The 17,938-nt window shown below is 36.0% G+C and overlaps 1 protein-coding gene across 3 annotated transcripts in view; it reads left to right on the top strand.

Moving 5' to 3' along the window:
- The window catches only part of Atp10b (ATPase phospholipid transporting 10B (putative)), a 301,108-nt gene that overhangs the window by 61,486 nt on the left and 221,684 nt on the right, over positions 1-17,938 (top strand). Inside the window, exon 1 of one of the 3 annotated variants that reach the window (XM_033761616.1) lies at positions 1,687-1,885. The exons of the other annotated variants lie outside the window; for them this stretch is intronic. The gene's annotated coding sequence lies outside the window, so the exon portion shown is untranslated. Of the gene's footprint in view, positions 1-1,686; positions 1,886-17,938 lie in introns of those variants that run through there. 3 annotated transcript variants of the gene reach the window in all.

The following is a 17,938-nucleotide window of genomic DNA, read 5'->3' as shown; positions in this document are numbered from 1 at the left end:
TCATATGCGATAGTTTGTCTTCATGTCTTGAACCAAATTATATTTAAATGTATAAAAGGCAAGGACCCTGAGCAGAAAGCTGGATGTTCTTGGGAAAATATTTGAGATTGATTACATACTCTTGATCCCAAGTGTGTTCTTTACAGACTTTTTTAAATTCACATTTTTAAAGAAAGAAAAAGAGGAATACGTATTCATCATAATTAAGATAATTCAGACACACAAGTAAAAGCAAGCTATTATTTCTCCCCTTCTGCAATAACTACAGGGAGGTGGCATCACAGAATGTTTCAGAGGCTCTCCCTGTGCTGTGCAAATATCCAATCGTGTAAAGATGCATATATTGGTCATAACTGTAAAGAGGAAGTTCCTGTGTACAGCTTACACTTTCCTTACTTCAAATATGCTCACAATGCCTCAAGTATACCTGATTTATTTCATGCATTTGTGTAATATTGCTTTATTCAGCCCTTCCAAATTTAGTTACCTAGTCCTGACTGTTGGATGTGTGACTATTTCCCTAAGTGTCTTTCAAATAAGCAGTGGAAAATTATTCAAATGCTAGTAGAGTCCAGGTGTCTGGGTCTTTTTTAAATGTTCTGAAAGGTGACGGTGCTTAGAGAACCAAGGGTGATGAAGGTGAGGAGTAAGAAATGTCAAGTTCCTTAGGAAAAATGTCTGGACAATCTGAACTATTAGGCAAATATCATGCTCTTAAAATGTCCTGGCTTCATTCAGAGTTTAGATGTTGTGGGAGTTTATTTCCTTTGAAAATGTCTCCTAGGTCCGCATTTCTACTTAGTAGTCCAGTAAGATCCACAAAGACAGGCTTCACAACTTTCCTGACAATTGCTGCGGATCTTAAGTAAAGATTTTAACACACTTGGGTATTATACATTCATTTCTTTCTGCCTGTTTTTATTCCGCAGTTTGATAATTTTCTCCTTTGACTATCATCAAAGTAGGTTTGTTATTTTCCCTTTCTGTTATTTATAAATCTTCCAATAACTATCCATCGATATAGCAACAGGCTTGTGCCATTTAACGGATTAGCTGACTTACAGGCAACTCAGTAAAAGGATTATACATGAATCAACACTATCCATGAGCCAATAAATAATTCTGATATTTGTGTCTGAAGCATCCACATAATCTATAAGTATGATATATTGGCCCCACTTTCCTTATTTTGTATAATCAAATGGTCATCAATAAGAACGATGACTATTAAGAAATGAGACTTCTGAAGCTATGAGAGCAAATTCCTCACTAGCACGCTTAGAAAAGTCACTGCAGAGAGTCTTTTCTTTCTTCAGTGTCCTTGACAGCCAACAACTGAATTACATTCCAGGCCCCCAAAGAGAGTTACAAAGTTATAATTGTCTCAGGCTTAATTACATGCATTGCAAAAGGTAAATGGACAGTCATTTTTGTTCCATGAACACAAAATAAAATCACTTATAAGTTTGATATTGTTAGTTCTCTGATTCGTAGAAAGTAAAAATTAATGCAGGAGCCATGTCTCACAGTGTTGCTGCCATGTAAATGTACAGCCAAGGGGAAGAACACTGCCTTCACTGTTCTGGAGTTGGGCCCCACATTCACAGACTTGCTATTCTTCTCTTTCATCCCTGCACCCAGCGAAGCAGCTTATTTTTTCCCTTTTCTTTCATTGATTACAGTTATTACTTTCCAATGTCTCTTCTCGGACTTTCCATGGGATTATGCTTTGCTTTGACATAATCAAAAAAAGCAAAGAAATGAAAAATGCATAAGAAAGAGAAATGTTTTAGCCACTCTGTACAAGAGAAACACTACTACTTTCAAGCACTGTTTTCTGTAGCTTCTCATGGAGCCTGCTCAGTTGAAGCATCAGCTTTGCTTGGTAAGTAGGCGATCCTGGTCTACAATATACTGGGAGAATGATTACTTCTTTGATTATTGATTCTGAGTTCTGAATCAGGCCCCAGATATAACTATTTTTCTTCACACTCAATTTTAAATTTCAGTGCACTTTCTGGATGTGAGATCAATGCTTCTTTTCCTAATAGAATGTTGTATTTTTTTGTGATTGATTTCATTATGATAAGCTGATGGCAAATGCTATTTCCTTATGCAGTACATCTTGCAGCCTAAATGTGCCTGAACATGTTTCATGATGAATAATATATCCTGCGTTCATCCAGAGCAGATGAGGAAACAGATGGAGTCAGTGCCTTATTCTCAAAGTAGAAAAAAAGCTACAGCCGTGAGGAAAAGAATGAAATCACTGTGTGTCTTCCCAATTTCACCTGGATAAACTTGGGCGCTGGTGTATTGTGGTGGTGACTTTCAAATAATAGGTGGGAGCTTTGGCTTTCCTTTGCCTTCAGAGAAGGAAATCGTGGCTTAAAGAAAAAAAAAATGTATTTACCTTCAGTATGAATTGCTCCCTCCACGCGGGGGGAAAAAAAAAGGCTTCATGCATATAGGTTGGTCTGTGATGAACAGAGACGCAGAGGATTTATTACCACCTTCCTCTGGCATGATAGGAAGACTGGCATCAGACTAGCTACAACCAGAAGTTCAAATGCAAACTGAGAGACATTCCCTGAGCAGCTAGCTGTGCAGCAACAGGACTGCCTGTGCCTGGTAGAATTCGATTTTTCTTCTGAATTCACTGCACATTTCTGGCAGTGTGGTAGGAGGGGAATTCAAATACTCTGGGAGAGAATTTTGATCTCCAGTAGTCAGTCTGGTACCCTCTTTCTTCCTTCTCCTATAACCCATTCTGTGTTTCCAGATCTTGTAAACATACAGTCAAGAGTGATGGCAGTGTTACTCTAGTAACACAAGCACTGTTAGGCTACATCATCAATCAGGCAAATCGCAGATGTTGTTTTCTTTCTTGACATTACTATAATTAATAACACCTACTGAGTTTGTCATTTTGTCACCATTGATGACTTTTTAGAAATGTATCAAATAGTTCATATCCATTTTATTTATGTAGATTTCAGTTGTATTTCTAGCTTGGACAGTTCAGGATCACACCTCAAGTTCTCACGGTATATTTCCTGAAGAATGTAGCAGTGTAACCTCATGTGTGTGGGCTAGGAGGCTCTTCGATGAAAAAGTTGAAACCCATATGCTGAGTTTCCAGTCAAGTCATCTTCCCCTTCACCTACAGGAAGGCTGTTGTCCTTTGAGGCCTAGAGTGCTAATAGATCAGTCTGAAGGAGGCTGCCATTCTCAAAGGAATGCAGCTTGAGGAAGGAAAGGGGGCTTGGTCCAGCTGCCTTGTTTGCAAATAGTGAAATTCAGATCTTGAGAAATGAAGTCTGAGTCATGAGATGAAATCAGAACTAGATGTTTGTGGCTATCAGTTCAACATTGGTTCATCTACCTGGTCTCTCTCATAGTAGTCTCTGCTATACCAAAAGGGAATAAAAACTCAAAGGTGAATAAATTCGGGTTGGACTTTCTGAGACTGGTTCTACCCGCTTAGCCAGACACACTTAAATCTTGGCGCAAACCTATGCAGTTCTGTCCTTTTCTCTTAGCCAAAGATTTTGGAGCCTCCTTGGCAACTGCAAGTAGACGGAAAAAATAGCACAGGATGACAAGAACACACTCTGGGCTTGTTTGCCTTATCTGTCTGATTCAAGAAAAATTCCAGATCTCTCCTTGCCCCACCAGCAGGCTTGATGGTGAAATTTTTACACACGTGCCACTCTATGTTCTCAGCCTCCTCCTCCTCCCTCCGTGCAGTCTAGATAGAGCACAGGTTCGCACACTGTGGTTTTCGGGGCAGCTGTATGAGAGTAACTCAGGAAGCTGAGAGAAGTGCAGGTCTCAGGCCCCACCCCGGATACACTAAGACAGAAACTCTGAGAACAGCTCTAAATGTTGTGTGTAAGAAGCCTCCCAGCAAAACTGAGAGTCACCTGAGTTACTGAATCATGGCCTGTAGAATCTGCCAAGGGGCTTGACGAACTACAGTGTTTCTCAGCTTTGGTAGGACCAAGATGACTTCAAGTGATGTTTGGATATGACATCAAATGGCTGAATCACAGTGAAACATTTCCCTCTCAATTATCATTTAATCCTTAATCTCTGTTTTATATTACTAAGTCTTTCATGCTTCTTTTTATGGGGTGTATCTAGATGTCTTCTGAAAGTCTCAAGTGCTCATGGACAGGGCTTTTGGGAGGTTATCGGAAGATGGGTGTGTGATGCTCATTAGTGGACTAATCCACTGATGAGTTTATACCTAAATGTGACGTTGGGAAGTGAAGCCTGATTGGAGGAGGTGGGTCCCTGGGGGTGTGGCCTACAAGGGTGTGTCCCCCTGTCTTTTACCTGGTTGCTGTCTGATTCTTGCCCGCCAAGCGATGAACTTCCTCTGCCTGCTCCTTTGCTATCCCGCCTCGTCTTGGAGCCAGCTATCTACGGACTGAAACTTGTACAAACCATGAGCCGAAACACTTCTCTAACCATTACTAATCTTTTTCAGTGAAGAGGAGAAGATGTAAATTCAGTGTCCTAAAGGCAGAATTAAGTCAGAATTTATTGATATTTAGTTTCATTTTTGATGGCACTCTGATGATTTTTAAATTTTTCCTTTGTAAATATTTATAAATCAGTCAATCTGAAGAAAAGTTTAAGAACAATAATTGTATAATTGACATGCCAATGAACAAAACCTTGTGCCTGTAACATAGGGGTGAGTGTATTTAGAGAAATGCTGCTAAACTAAAGAGAACTAGTTACATCAGCATTTTAAATCCATTTGTATCACTTATGAGCTGCCACTTTTCTACGCTGTCATTTTCTCACCTTTCAGATTATGATAATGTCAATATCATGGAAATAGTATAAGGACTTAGGTGTGGGGAATGGCTTCTATCAGATTATGGTAGTTTCTTGCTACATATATAATCCATTCAAGCCTTATTTTAAAGCCAGGTCTCTGGGAAGCCTTCGGAGTACAGCGTTTCTCTCTGCTTCAGATTCCTCACTTACAAGGTGCTACCAAAGGAGATTTGATGATCTGAAAGGCCTCTTCCTTTCAATTCTTCACTAATTTGTATCTGTTCATGTACATATAATGTGTATGTATGTGCAAAGATACACACAAGCATTAAATTCTGTACTCTGTACCTTTATGTAAGCATAGTGTAGGCATAAGTACTTTTATTCCTCTGATATAAAACTTGAATGCCTAGGAATAATATTGAAAATAGATGGCTGTGTTGGAAAAATTAAAAAAAAAATCAAGACATGAGGAGTATGAGCGCCGATACACGTTTCAGAGCTCAAAGGTAATTTCACGGTATTTTCTTATCATGTGTCAAACTTACAGCAACAGTGAGAGTAGAAAATAGATTGTCACTGAGGTTTCTAAGGGCAATGGATTCCACATGTTGGTGTAAATATATTCGGAGAGACTTTTTCCTACTTAATAACCCAAGTTTTTTCTTGTGAGTTGCTGGTGCGTTCACTTACAATATTTGAAAGGCAGTTTGTCCTTTGCTGTCAAGTAAACTTGATAGAATAATAGGAAAATCTGAAAAATTCAATCAGATCTTGTTGCTTCTCAGGGGAATTGGAGTGCTTATTCCACTTAGAGAAAGAGAAGGTGGTGCTTCTTTGATTTTGTATAAAACACTAACAAAATTTAACAACGCTAATGTAACATATTCTACTTAGCAGATGCTCTGGCAGATTTTCCCAGGCAACATTCCCGAGGACAGTGATGACTGGCTCCTTGTGAGACAGAAAGCAAGGTATAAGGGGTTTCTTAGAAGATTGCTCTGTTACGAAGTCAGAAATTATAGCCATTAACTTATTTACTGCTTACCACATTCTCATCAATCTGGAGAGCTGAAAACAAGGAGAAAAGTGTGAGACTAGCTTCTCTTAATCATAAAATAGAATAGCTTGTGGTGCATTTTACATAACTATTAAATTTACAACCTGGATTCTCTTAGGTCTTAGTAACTGTAATGAAACACCCCAATCTAATGCTTTGTGGTCAAATGGACTAGGGTTCAAATTCTTATCTCTTCTCGTTATCTGTAAGCTGAGAATAAAATGCTCCAACATAAGACTTCTGAAAATCAAAGAGGCAATGTTGGATATATCAGAACAGATAATACTAGCTGAGCAACTACCTGCTAGATACTATTCCAAGGGCTTTCCCTATATGAGATCATTAAAATCTCAGGAAATTTCTGAGAAAGTTTCTGTACTAACTCCATTTTCTGAGCACAGAAAGGGACCCCAGAGAGACTCCAGCCAAACATGAGGTAGCAAGAAGAGACAGAGCCAGAACAAAATTGGAACCCAGAAAGGTGGGTTCTGAATGCTTCTTTGGGGATTAAAAACACTTCACATTGTCCTTACCATTTCATGAGTTGAATTAAGTGAAAATGCACCACTTTTGACTTCTAAAAGTAATTTTGTATGGTATTGCCTAAGATGCCTTAAATATGTATAAAAGTAGCATAAGTTGTTGCTAGTAATAGTCACAATAATACTGGTATTTTTCTTGAACCTCACTTATTAATGCAAAGAATGCAGGTGGAATTATTCTGTAACTTGGGAATCAGAAATTGATTGAAATCTAGGTATCAGTTTCCCCATTTGTAGACTAATGGGATAAGTCTTTTTCCATTCCTAGTAGTTCATGGGAAACTAATGGGGTTTTTTGTTGCTTTGTCTATTTGCCAAATCCATCTTTGAACAATATCTAGTTCTCCTGTGAATGATGTTGAGTATGTAGTTCACGTCATACCCAAGGCACCATGCAAGTTTGGCAGTATGCAAATTATCACCATGGTGAGTTTACTGATGACATATTTGGATAACACAGAAGGGCATAACAATTATAAGCACATATTTTCAATTTCTGTTCTTAACTCACTGTATACTTATAATAAACAGTCTGTGAACAGACACTGGTTTATGAATTGTAGTTGGAGTAGCATTTGTAGACATTATAGGACTGAAGGATAAAGGGAATCAAAATATCATGTTTCTCCTGTTATAATTAAACAAAGAAGAAAGGTATCCAGTGTTTTATATATCTATAGTCATTGAGGTCTCAGATCTACACTGTCTATCGGCTGCACAATGAGATCCTAAGCTCGGGCACTGGGAACATCTACACTATATATGTGGCCAAAATTTTAGGACTATGTATTCTTTTTTTTTCCCTTGATTTTATTGGTACATTTTAGGTGTACAATATGCTGATATTGTTGGGAATTTGTACCTTCATATAATATATGTTGGTTCTTAATTTTTCCCCATTTCACACCCCCCTTCAACCATTCCACCCTTCGCTTTTTACAAAGACTTTTGTTTCCTTTTTTTTTTCCTTTTCTCATATTTATTCCTTTCCCTTCTTTCCATACTCTTAAGTGAGATAAACAGGACACACATATGTAAATTCTGAATAGTTTCTCTGGTGTGAGAAACTGAAAGTGTAAATAAGGATCAAAATATATAAAAGATAATGTGAAATTGGAAGAAAAGGTCCAAAGGGGAAGGGAAAGTGGGAGGGGTAGAGGAAAGGAAAGAAGGTCTATTTATTCTTAAAAAGACACTCAGAATTCCTGGGTGCCGTGGCCTACAGCCCATTGACTTTAGAATGAAAAATAAACAAACGAAGAAGTAAATAATATGTAACATTTTAAGATCTGCCCACATTGGGCAAAAACCTTAATTAAGGAACATTCCCGGGGACAATGTAATCTCTAAGATATCCACGTGCTGAGCCCTGCTGCTGAACAGATCCCGAGAAAGTTTCACCAGACCTTGTACACATAGTTTTCGGCCGGTTCTTTTTATATGTTTGTTTGTTTGTTTGTTTGGTACCAGGGATCAAACTTGGATCCTTGTGCTTGCAAGGCAGGCAACAGAACCGCTCAGCTAAATCCCTGGCCCTACATCAGGTTCTCTTCGTTATCTCACTGACCTTTGAAAGGACTCAGAAGAGGACTGGATGGGCCCCAAAAGGCAGAACATCCTAACAACAATCATGTAAATAAAACTTACACTTATAACCAGCACCACTGCCACTGTGGCTCTTGCCCGCCCCTTCCCTCAAGGATGTGCTTTCACCTGGTAGTGTTTCACTTTGCAGTAAATCCTGCCTTTACTTTCACAATGCTTTTCTGTGCCTTGATGAATTCTTTCATCAAGCCTTCAGCCTGATAAACTGTGCACATGTTTGTGTTCCCTTCCCTTTAAAAACCACGCTCTCCTTGGAGATTAGAAATCAATATTCTTAAAACAAAAGGTATTTTCTTAAAAGAAAGACTGTAAGAGAGCAATATACCAGAGTTTGGTAGCGCTATTTTTAAATTGATCACATAAGCAGTAAGTAACCATCTTTGGTGGTGTTATGCTTGAGGCACCAGGGAATTAGAAACACTTGTAAAGGGAACATGGTCCCTATCTTCCCAAAACTAACAGTCTAGCCAGAAAGAGCAGAATGTAAGAATACAGTACAGTTATAGAATAATGTAAATATGGAAAAGGCAGACAAAAGAAGTACATTAGTCCCTACTTTATTCACTGTTTCCCTTTCTTGTGATTGTAGTAGCATACAGTCCACTACAATTCAAAAATTATTTCTGGAAAATTCCAGGAATAACTAATAAATTTTAAATATTACAGTATAAGATTATGATTATTCTGTTTTACTATTAGCTAGTGATCTTAACAGCAATCTTAATCTTGATCTCAAGTTAAAGATTAACATAGATATGCATATGTAGGAAAATATTGTACAGTGAATACAGAATTTAACACTATCCATAGTTTCAAGTATCAATTGGAATCTCAAAATGTAGCCTTCAGTAACTGGGGACTCCTTTAATTTGGCTTCACTCTTAGAGGCAGTGTCACATCTGAAGTGTAAACTTTTATATTTCTTTGTTTAGAATGATTTTGCTTTATTAAAATATCCTTTATTAATATATTACACAAAGTATTGACTAATCATGAGTATAAAACTACTGAATTAGAAGTGAATATAGCTACCATTGATCAGGATAGAGAATGTCACTGGTTTTCTAGAATATTCCTAATGTGTCCTTTCCTAATCTCTGACCTCTCCATTGTCACAAATGTAAGCACCACCCTAATTTCTAATGCTGAGTTAAATTTGCCTTTTCTTAAAACTCACCAGTAGAATCATACTGATATACTCTGTTGCGTGTGTCTGACTTGTTTTGCTCAATCTCATGTCTGCACTCTTGCTCCCAAACTGTGTGCCAAAGTATTTCAGGGTACTGGGATATGTTCATAAAGGCACTGGAGGCTACTGCTAGGTTTTAGTGAAATACAGTAGCAAGAGCTACCAGACACTGAATAAAGTACCCACTCGTGATAGTGAAGATTCACAATTGGATTTCAGTGCATTCTTTCTGAAGTTGTCATATCTTTGAAATACTGCACCGTTTCTAAGAATAACTGTGATTGAAATCATGTACATATATAAAATGAAGACGAAGGTGGTATATCTATTTTGATTCCAGTGTTTAGACTACATTGTGCTCAACAGTCCCCTTAGTAAGTTATTGTGCTTATTTAGGAATGAAATAAATATGATGCCTTTTTTCCAATTTCTTTATATTTTAATGTGGTTGCCAAGTTGTTGAGAGGTGAATATTCATCATGTCTTTGGGAACTTACTACTTAATAATGCAAACTGTTAGGTCTTTTTTGATATAATAATACCATTAAAAAAATTGCTGACACACTAGGATCCTGAGAAAGTTTAGGAATGTCTGAGTTGTGAAAAGGATTTATATTGTTGCAAACAACAGTTATTTATTTCCATTTGTGTTTGATTTTCTACTGTATAAATACATCATAATTTATCTTTATTTTGATAGAAATTTAGGTTGTTTCCAATTTGGTACCATTGTGAATAATGCTCCTATGCCCAGTTTTGAATGTATCTTAGTGTACAATATATATTTCTGTTGAGCATATATGTAGCGGTGGAACTGCTGAGTCCTAAGGTATATGTATTTCAGCCTTAACAGACTCAGCTAAATAGTTTTCTGAAGAAGCCATTTCAATCTGCATTCCCACTTAGATTGTAGGAAAGTATCCATTTTCCATTCCTAATAACCTTCAGTGTTTTTAGTTACTTTATAATACAATATGCAGGCCTATTAGGGTTTTATGCTGCCTAAAGAATCAGTTCTAGGGGTTCATAATGAAGATAAATACTAAACTGTAAATTAAAAATTTAAATATAAAAATGAATAATGACGACAAATGAGAAAATAAATCAGAAAATTAACTAAACACCAAAGCTAAAAAATAACCTCAAATATCAAAAACTGAAGAAAAGTGAAAAACTTATATGAATTTACCTTTCAGTGCACCCCTAGAGTATTTCATTTCTACTTTTTAAGTGCATGTTCTTGGACTGCCTCTTCATGTAACGATATTTTTGTATTTTCACTTTCTTTTTTTTTATTTTTACTTTCAATAGAGAATACAGAAAGATTGTTCGGAATTTCTTACAGTACATTTTACGAAGGTTTGTTTTCCAATTGCAAATAGTTTTAAAAAGTTTCACAAGTAGCAAAATTTAAACAAATCTAAGGGCTGGGGATTTAGCACAGTGGTGTTGTGTCTGCCTTGCAAGCGCGAGGACCTGAGTTCAATCCCTAGTAGTGCAAAAAAATTTTTTTATTAATAAATCTGTCAGAGTTTTAATTGAAATACGAATTTTTCAGGAGACTGCACGTTTTACATTAATGCAATGTTGAATATTGTGAGTTGGCAAAACTTTTGAACTGTTTATCTGTGATGGTTTTTGTACCTTATATTTAATGTGGTCTTCCTCCGTTTTCTGCTGCCATCTAAATCAACAGAGAAGGCAGTAGGAGAAGACACAGAAGTCATGTCTTCTCTGGGGAAGTGAGCAGTTAATTAGCTGTACCTGTGGTGAACACAAGCACATAAACACATTCCACCAAACCCAAATGAAATGTATCCGCATCTTAGTAGGGTCCCACATACATCATAGCTGCTTTTACTGAAGTGTTTACATGGCTTTCTTGTTCTCTTTTTATGCCTGTGAATATGTTGAAATACATTTAGTTCCTTTCTAATTTAAAACCATCCTTATAATCCAATTATATAGGCCACTTGGTCTGAATGTGTTATTCTTGTCATGAATCTCTGGATTTTGTTCAGAATATGAGATTTAAGATTATTATTTTTGTGTTCATAAAAAATCAGCCTATTATCTTTTTTCCTCTTATTTTTTAAGGTACTCTTCTGGTTTGGGTATCCAGGCTCTGCTGCCATTACAAAATACACTGGGAAGTATTTCCTGGTTTTCTATGTTCTGGAACAATTTAAGTATGATCTGTGTTGTGTTAGATTTTGGAAGAAATCACCAATGAAGCCACTTAGGCTCTGAATCTCCTTGTGGAAATATGTTAAGTACTAAATTTGACTGCCTAATAGCTATAGGACTATTCAGGTTTTCTGTTTCCTGTGAAAATTGGGAGGTTTTATTTTTCTATGAATGTGTCTGTTTTGTTTAAATTTTTAATTTTAACGGTACAAAGTCACTCCTATTTTTCCTTATTTTAAAATATCAGTTGAATCTTTAATGATATTCCTGAACTTCCCTTCATGGTATTATTTGTTTTTCTTTTATCAATTTTGTTAGTTTCTTCAAAATACCACCTTTTTAATTTTTTAATTTTACCTACCTTGTCAGTTTTCATTAACCTTCCATTTATAGTCTTGGGATTTCATTTGCATTTTTGTCATCTTTTTTGAGAAAGAATACTTAGATAATTTTTCACCTTTTGTTTAGTGTATGCATTCAAGATGATGATCATACCTTTAACTGCAACCCATCCATTTTCTTGATTTTTTTTTTTTTTTTTTTATCAGGAATTGAACTCAGAACCCTGAGTTTGCAAGGCAGGCAGCGGCACCACTGAGCTAAATCCCTGGCCCATCCATTTTCAATATGGCGTGTTTTCATTACTGTTCAATTCAAAATGCCTTCTAAATTTCCATATAATTTCTTATTTGTCCCATGGGGTTTCCTAGAAGCATATTGCTCAGTTTTCAAGTTTTAGGACAAGTAGTTTTTAGTTATGTTTTCTTTTTTTTTTCTAGCCTGATTTGAAAATATATGCTCTATGATTTTAATTCTTTGAAATTTATTGAAAGTCACTTTAATTGCTTTAGTTCTTTCAATTCCTTTAACGTGCACAGGTTATTTGAAATATAGTAGCATTTGTTTTTTTTTAATTTGCTTTCAGTTTTGTTTTCCTCTCCCTTCCAATACTTGCTAACTTAATAACAGTTTTTGAGTGTCTAGAGCATTAACACCTAAACCTAAAACAAAAGTATGCTCAGAAAAGTGTCACTGCCTCCTGCATTCCACCTCCTTCGTTAGTTCTACTCTAGCCAACAATTTTGTTCGTGGCTCATTCTTCCTGCTTGTTTTCATAAGGGGAAGTAGATGTATAAACGTTCTCCTATTTCCGTTTACAAAGTAGCCTATGATTTCATTTGCAGTTTGCCTGTTAAACAGTATCAGATGTTAGTCTGTATCAGTTCGTAAGATCGTCCAGATTCTTTGTTCACGGCTGCTTAATACTGCTTAGCAAGTACAGTCTGCAGTTTATTGAGGCAGTCTCCTACTCTTAGTTATATGTTATTTCTTACAGATATCATTGCGATGACTAGGCTCATACATATGTAGTTTTGTACTGTGGCAGCTATATCTTCAGAATAAATTCCCTAGAACTGGCATTGCTGGGTTGAACAATACATCTATAATTTTATTACCTGATTCCAAACCTCCTCCATGAAGATTTTTCATTGACACTATTTTGTTTCCCTCTCATCAATATATAAGTAAGGGCCAGGTTTTCCATGGACTTATGAACAAAGTGGATTGTCGAGCTCTGGAATTTTAACAAATTGATAAGTGAGAAATAATATCTCAGTGAGTTTGAACTTGCATTTCGTACAAGTAAAATTGACTGTCTTCTCATATTTAAGATGCATGTCTATGTCATTTTGGAAATTGCCTCTTCATTTCTTTGCCCATTTTTGTGTAGAATTATTATTCATTTTTTCCTTCAAATGTTAATATTTTTGTGGTACTGACCCTTCTTATTTGTATATGTATATACTCCAAGCACTTTGTACCAGTTTGCTGTTTTTTGACTTTGTGGTGTATTTTATTACATGTAATTGGTTTATTAATCCTCTATTATCTGTATTTTTTAGTTTCATTCAACAATTGAAATTATACAGCAATAGTCACACTCATTTTCTTCTAGCACTAGTAGATTTTTTTCATTTAGAAGATGGATTTATTTACTTTCTTGTATACATAAGTAGAATTTGTCTTTTTACTTGTAAAATTTTAAGTGTTTATCCAATTGTCTTAATATCTATTAAAAAGAACATATTTTCTCCAGTGATTTGAATGATACCTTTATCCCACACTATATTTCTATACATATATTCTTTAGTCACTGATCTGTCTCGTCAGAAACTGGTTTAGCACTATTTTAATTACAGAGACCTGTAGTATTAATACCCATAGATCTAATGCTCCCCTATAACTTTTCCTTTTCACTGTTTTCCTAGCAGTTATTGTATATTTTTGTACAATTATCCTATATATTGTCAATCTAAACATAGTCTCAGTGTATCTCACTTGATAATAAAGTTTATCCATACTTTTATTGAGATTGCATTCAATCTATAAATTAACATGGTGAAAAATAAGATCCTGTTTATATTGAGGCCATTAAATACTAACAAAGGCAACTTTTCCTCTTACTTGTATGTACTTCTGCGTCTTTCAGTTTTTGCAGTTTTCTTCAAACAGTTTTTCCCCATTTTTGTAATTCTTATTTTCTCTTTTGTTGCTATTACAAATAGGACTTTTTGTTTAATACATCTTTTAATTGCCTGTTACCTGTGTACATGTTGTCACTGTGAAATGTAGTTTTTAACAGTATAAGATGTCATTTGCCTCATTTTACTTTTTCACAGAAATTCTATTCTGTCCGGTATGAACATTTCTGCTCTTGATTTCTTTTTCTTCATATTTGACTAATAAATCTATATCTACTCTTTTATTTTTAGCCTTTTGAATCATCTCATTTTAGATGTTTCTTATAACCAACATAGAGTGGAGAAATTTTAAGAAATTGTATTAAAATAAGTCTGTCAAACTCATTCAAGTTTATTGATATGACATTTTAAAATAACGGCTTTTTAAGCTAAAATTTGTGTATTAAGCAGTTTACATACTTAAAGTATACGATTCAGTAGATTGTAGCCTATTGACAGCTTTGTATAGCCATGACCACAAACAAGTGATCTTTGTTATCACAAAACAAAATCCTCTCCCCACCAGCCCTCATCTTCCAGCTCCTACCCCTGAATCACTCTGTCTTCACAGACTTCCCTGTTTGGGGAATTCATTGATCCGTTCACTCATTCGTTCATTTTCACAATAAACCATGCTCTTAGCAACAATAAAGGCCTTAACATAGCCAAAGAAATGGAAACTGTGCAAAGTGTGTGATCACACCATACTGGGGCAAAAACTAGAGACTAACAACAGAAATACACTTAAAACATGATAACTTTTTTCCCCTGTGTTCCTATTATCTTTTATTTCATACTTTATTAACTTCTCTGTGTAAGGAAAACCATGCAGTGCTCAAGCTTGTCTGTCCGATTTACTTCAGTTCACATTATCATCTCAAGGTGATTCCGTTTTCCTACAAATGCTTCAAGTTTATCTTTCTTTTTGGTAGAATGCTACTCCATTGTGTCTAAATACCACATTTTCTTTATGCACTCATCTGTTAATAGACATATAAGCTGTTTCCAAGATTTAGCTACCATGAATTGTGCTGGTATAAACATAGACATATGTTCATCCCTGTGCTCTAATGTTTTTAACTCTTTTGAGAAAATTCTTGAAAGGGTAATAGCTAGGTCAAATGGAACTTTTATTTCAGTTTTTTGAGGAATCTCTGTGCTGATTTTCATAGTGGTTGTGTTAGTTTACACTCATACCAACAGTGAAGAAATGTTTCGTTCACCCCACAGCCCTGCCAGCTTTGTCATTGGCATAATTGGCCAGCTTTGTCCATGTATTTATGGGCCAATTTTATTCCTTCATCTGAGAAGTGTTTATTTATTTCAGATGCTCACCTTTTTTTAAACCGGGTTTTAAATTTGGGTGATACTTTTTGTTGTTGTTCTTTTTGTTCTATTCTAGATACTAGTCCTTTGTCTGAGAAATAGCTAGCAAAAATATTTTCCCAATCTGTATATTGTCTCTTCACTTTTTGGCGGTTTCCTTTACTGTGAAAAAGCATTTTAATTTAATGTGATTCCAGTTAATGTGAATCCCTGGTGTTTTATTCAGAAAGTCTTTGCCTGCACACCTGTGTCTTGAAGAATTTTCCCTATTTGTTTTCCAGCAGATTATTTCTTTAATCTGTTTTGATTTTAGCTTAGTGTATGGTGAGAGATCTGGGTCTAAGTTTGGCTTTTGGCATGTCAGTAACCAGTTTTCTCAGCATCATTTGTTAAAGAGGCTAACTTTCCTCCAGCAAAGGGATTTGGGCCCTTTATCAAAGATAGCATAACTGAGTGTGCCTGAAGTTGTTTCTGTATCTTCTATTCTATTCCACTGATACACAAGTCAGCTTTTTATTTTGTTTTGTTTGCAAAGACCATGCTCTTTTTACCACTGTAGTTTTGTACTATAACTTGAGGTCCAGGATTGTGATGCCCCATGTCTTGCCCCTGTTGCCCAGAATTGCTTTTTCCTATTCTAGGTCTCTTCTGAGTCCATATGAATTTTAAGATTGCCTTCTCCAGTTCTGTAAGGAATGTTTTGGTATTTTGATTGAGATTGAAAATCATGTCATCTGCAAATAATGATAATTTAACTTATTTCCTTATCTATATCCCTTTATTTCTCTCTCTTATCTAATTGCTCTACATAGTACTTTGAAAATTATGTCAAACAAACGTGATGACAGTGGACATCCTTGTCTTGGTCCTGATTTTTAGTGTGAAATCTTTCAGCTTCTCTCCATTAAATATAATTTGGACACTGGTTTGTCATAGATGGCTTTTATCAGGTTAAGATAAAGACCCTGTATTCCTATTTTCTGAAGTGTTTTTATCATGAATGGATGCTGACTTTGGTCACACACTTTTTCTGCATACATTGAGGTGATCATACATTTTTGTCTGTTTATGTGGTGAGTTACATTTATTGATTTTCATATGTTAAACCATCCCTGCATCCCTGCATTGAATCCTACTTGGTCATGATGTATGATCTTTTTGATGATTTGCTGCATTCTGTTTGCCCCTATCTTATTGAGGATTTTTGCATCTATGTTCATTAAAGAGATTGACGTGCAGTTCTCTTTTCTAGTTTTTTTCTGAGTGATATGTCTTCAACTTGGTTTCTTCCATATATGAGAAAGCGTTTCTAATTTGTTTCACTAAATATAATGACTACAGGGCTGGGGATTTAGCTTAGTGGTTCCGGCACCTGCCTTGCAAGCACAAGAACCCGAGTTCGATTCCCAGTATCAAAACAAAAAAGGGGGTTGGGGTCTTAGCTCAGTGGCACCGTGCCCGCCTTGCAAGTGCAAGGTCCTGAGTTTGGTCTCTGGTACGAAAACATAAATAAATAAATATGTAGTACCGCTCACTTAATTTTGCTGCAAATGGCAGGATTTTGTTGTTCTTTATGACTGATAATACTGCATTGTTTGCTGCAAAGGGTAGAAAGGGCAGGGGATAAAGAGAAATTGTTAACAGGTATCAGAACACATTTGGAGAAAAGAAATAAGTGGTGTTCTGCTTCACAAAGGGTCCTATAGTTTGCAATAACCTGTGCTATATCTTTTAAAGTTCTACGTGAAAGGAGTTTAAAGGCACCAGACATAAAGAAATAGTACACATGATCTTAACCAAAAGGCCAAGAAGTGATAACATAAGTAGCAGAGACAAAAATACTATCTTAATTTAATTCATGCACGTGTAGAGATGCATTAAAATGTCATGCAGCTTGTGTACAATTATTGCAGTGTAATAAAATTTTTCATATTCAAAAGTCATAGGTAAATTTGAAAGGCCAAAGAAAAAAATGTTTAGATGATGCCTTCAACTGGAGAATAGATTTTCCATGCCTCCTAGGCATAGTTAAACTGCTGGTTTCAAACTTGAAACCGTGGGTTAAGTATTTGAAGCTCTCAAATAGAGCGCAGGAATGGAAAGATTTTGGCTTGGAAGAGGTAATAGTTGGCCCTTCCTGACCAACCAGATGACAGCATTCCCTGTTGAAGTTTTCCCCTAGCCTCTTTCCACATCACAATTTGAAAGCTGCATCCACACTTCATTCTGTTGTGCATGATGCCTGTTTTCTTATGTTTTCTGGCCCACTCTAACTAAAATCTAGGATAAGGTTGTATTCTGAACCTGTGAGTAAAATATGAGTGGTGTGAGAAGACACCAGGATGGAAGTTTAGCAGCAGATGCCCCAAGCGGTTTTCCAACTTCATGCTACATAAGGAAGACAAAAGAGGCATCATGGACTGGTGGCGTAGAGCTTAGTAACTTGGGGTCTTAAAGTTTATTCCAGATAAAAAGGCAACTGGAACTGGCTTTAAAGACCAGCGTAACCTTGTAATTCTGGCAAAAGTTTGAGAAAGCCCAATCCCAAATGATACCTACAATCCGTAGCTACATGATAGGATCCTGATGGGGAAGAATTTGATTCTCATAACTTTGATCAAACTTCCATCAGCTATAAAATACCTTTATGAACAGTAATAGTTTTTATATTCTGGTGAGCTAGTAAGTACAAGAATGTCTCCAGGCCAGGAAT

This window comes from Fukomys damarensis, unplaced genomic scaffold (assembly GCF_012274545.1).
Source record: "Fukomys damarensis isolate Sample0158 unplaced genomic scaffold, DMR_v1.0_HiC HiC_scaffold_9, whole genome shotgun sequence".
Taxonomy (NCBI): Eukaryota; Metazoa; Chordata; class Mammalia; order Rodentia; family Bathyergidae; genus Fukomys; species Fukomys damarensis.
Note: the sequence above shows the minus strand (reverse complement) of the source record. Positions and strands in the feature narration are given on the sequence as shown.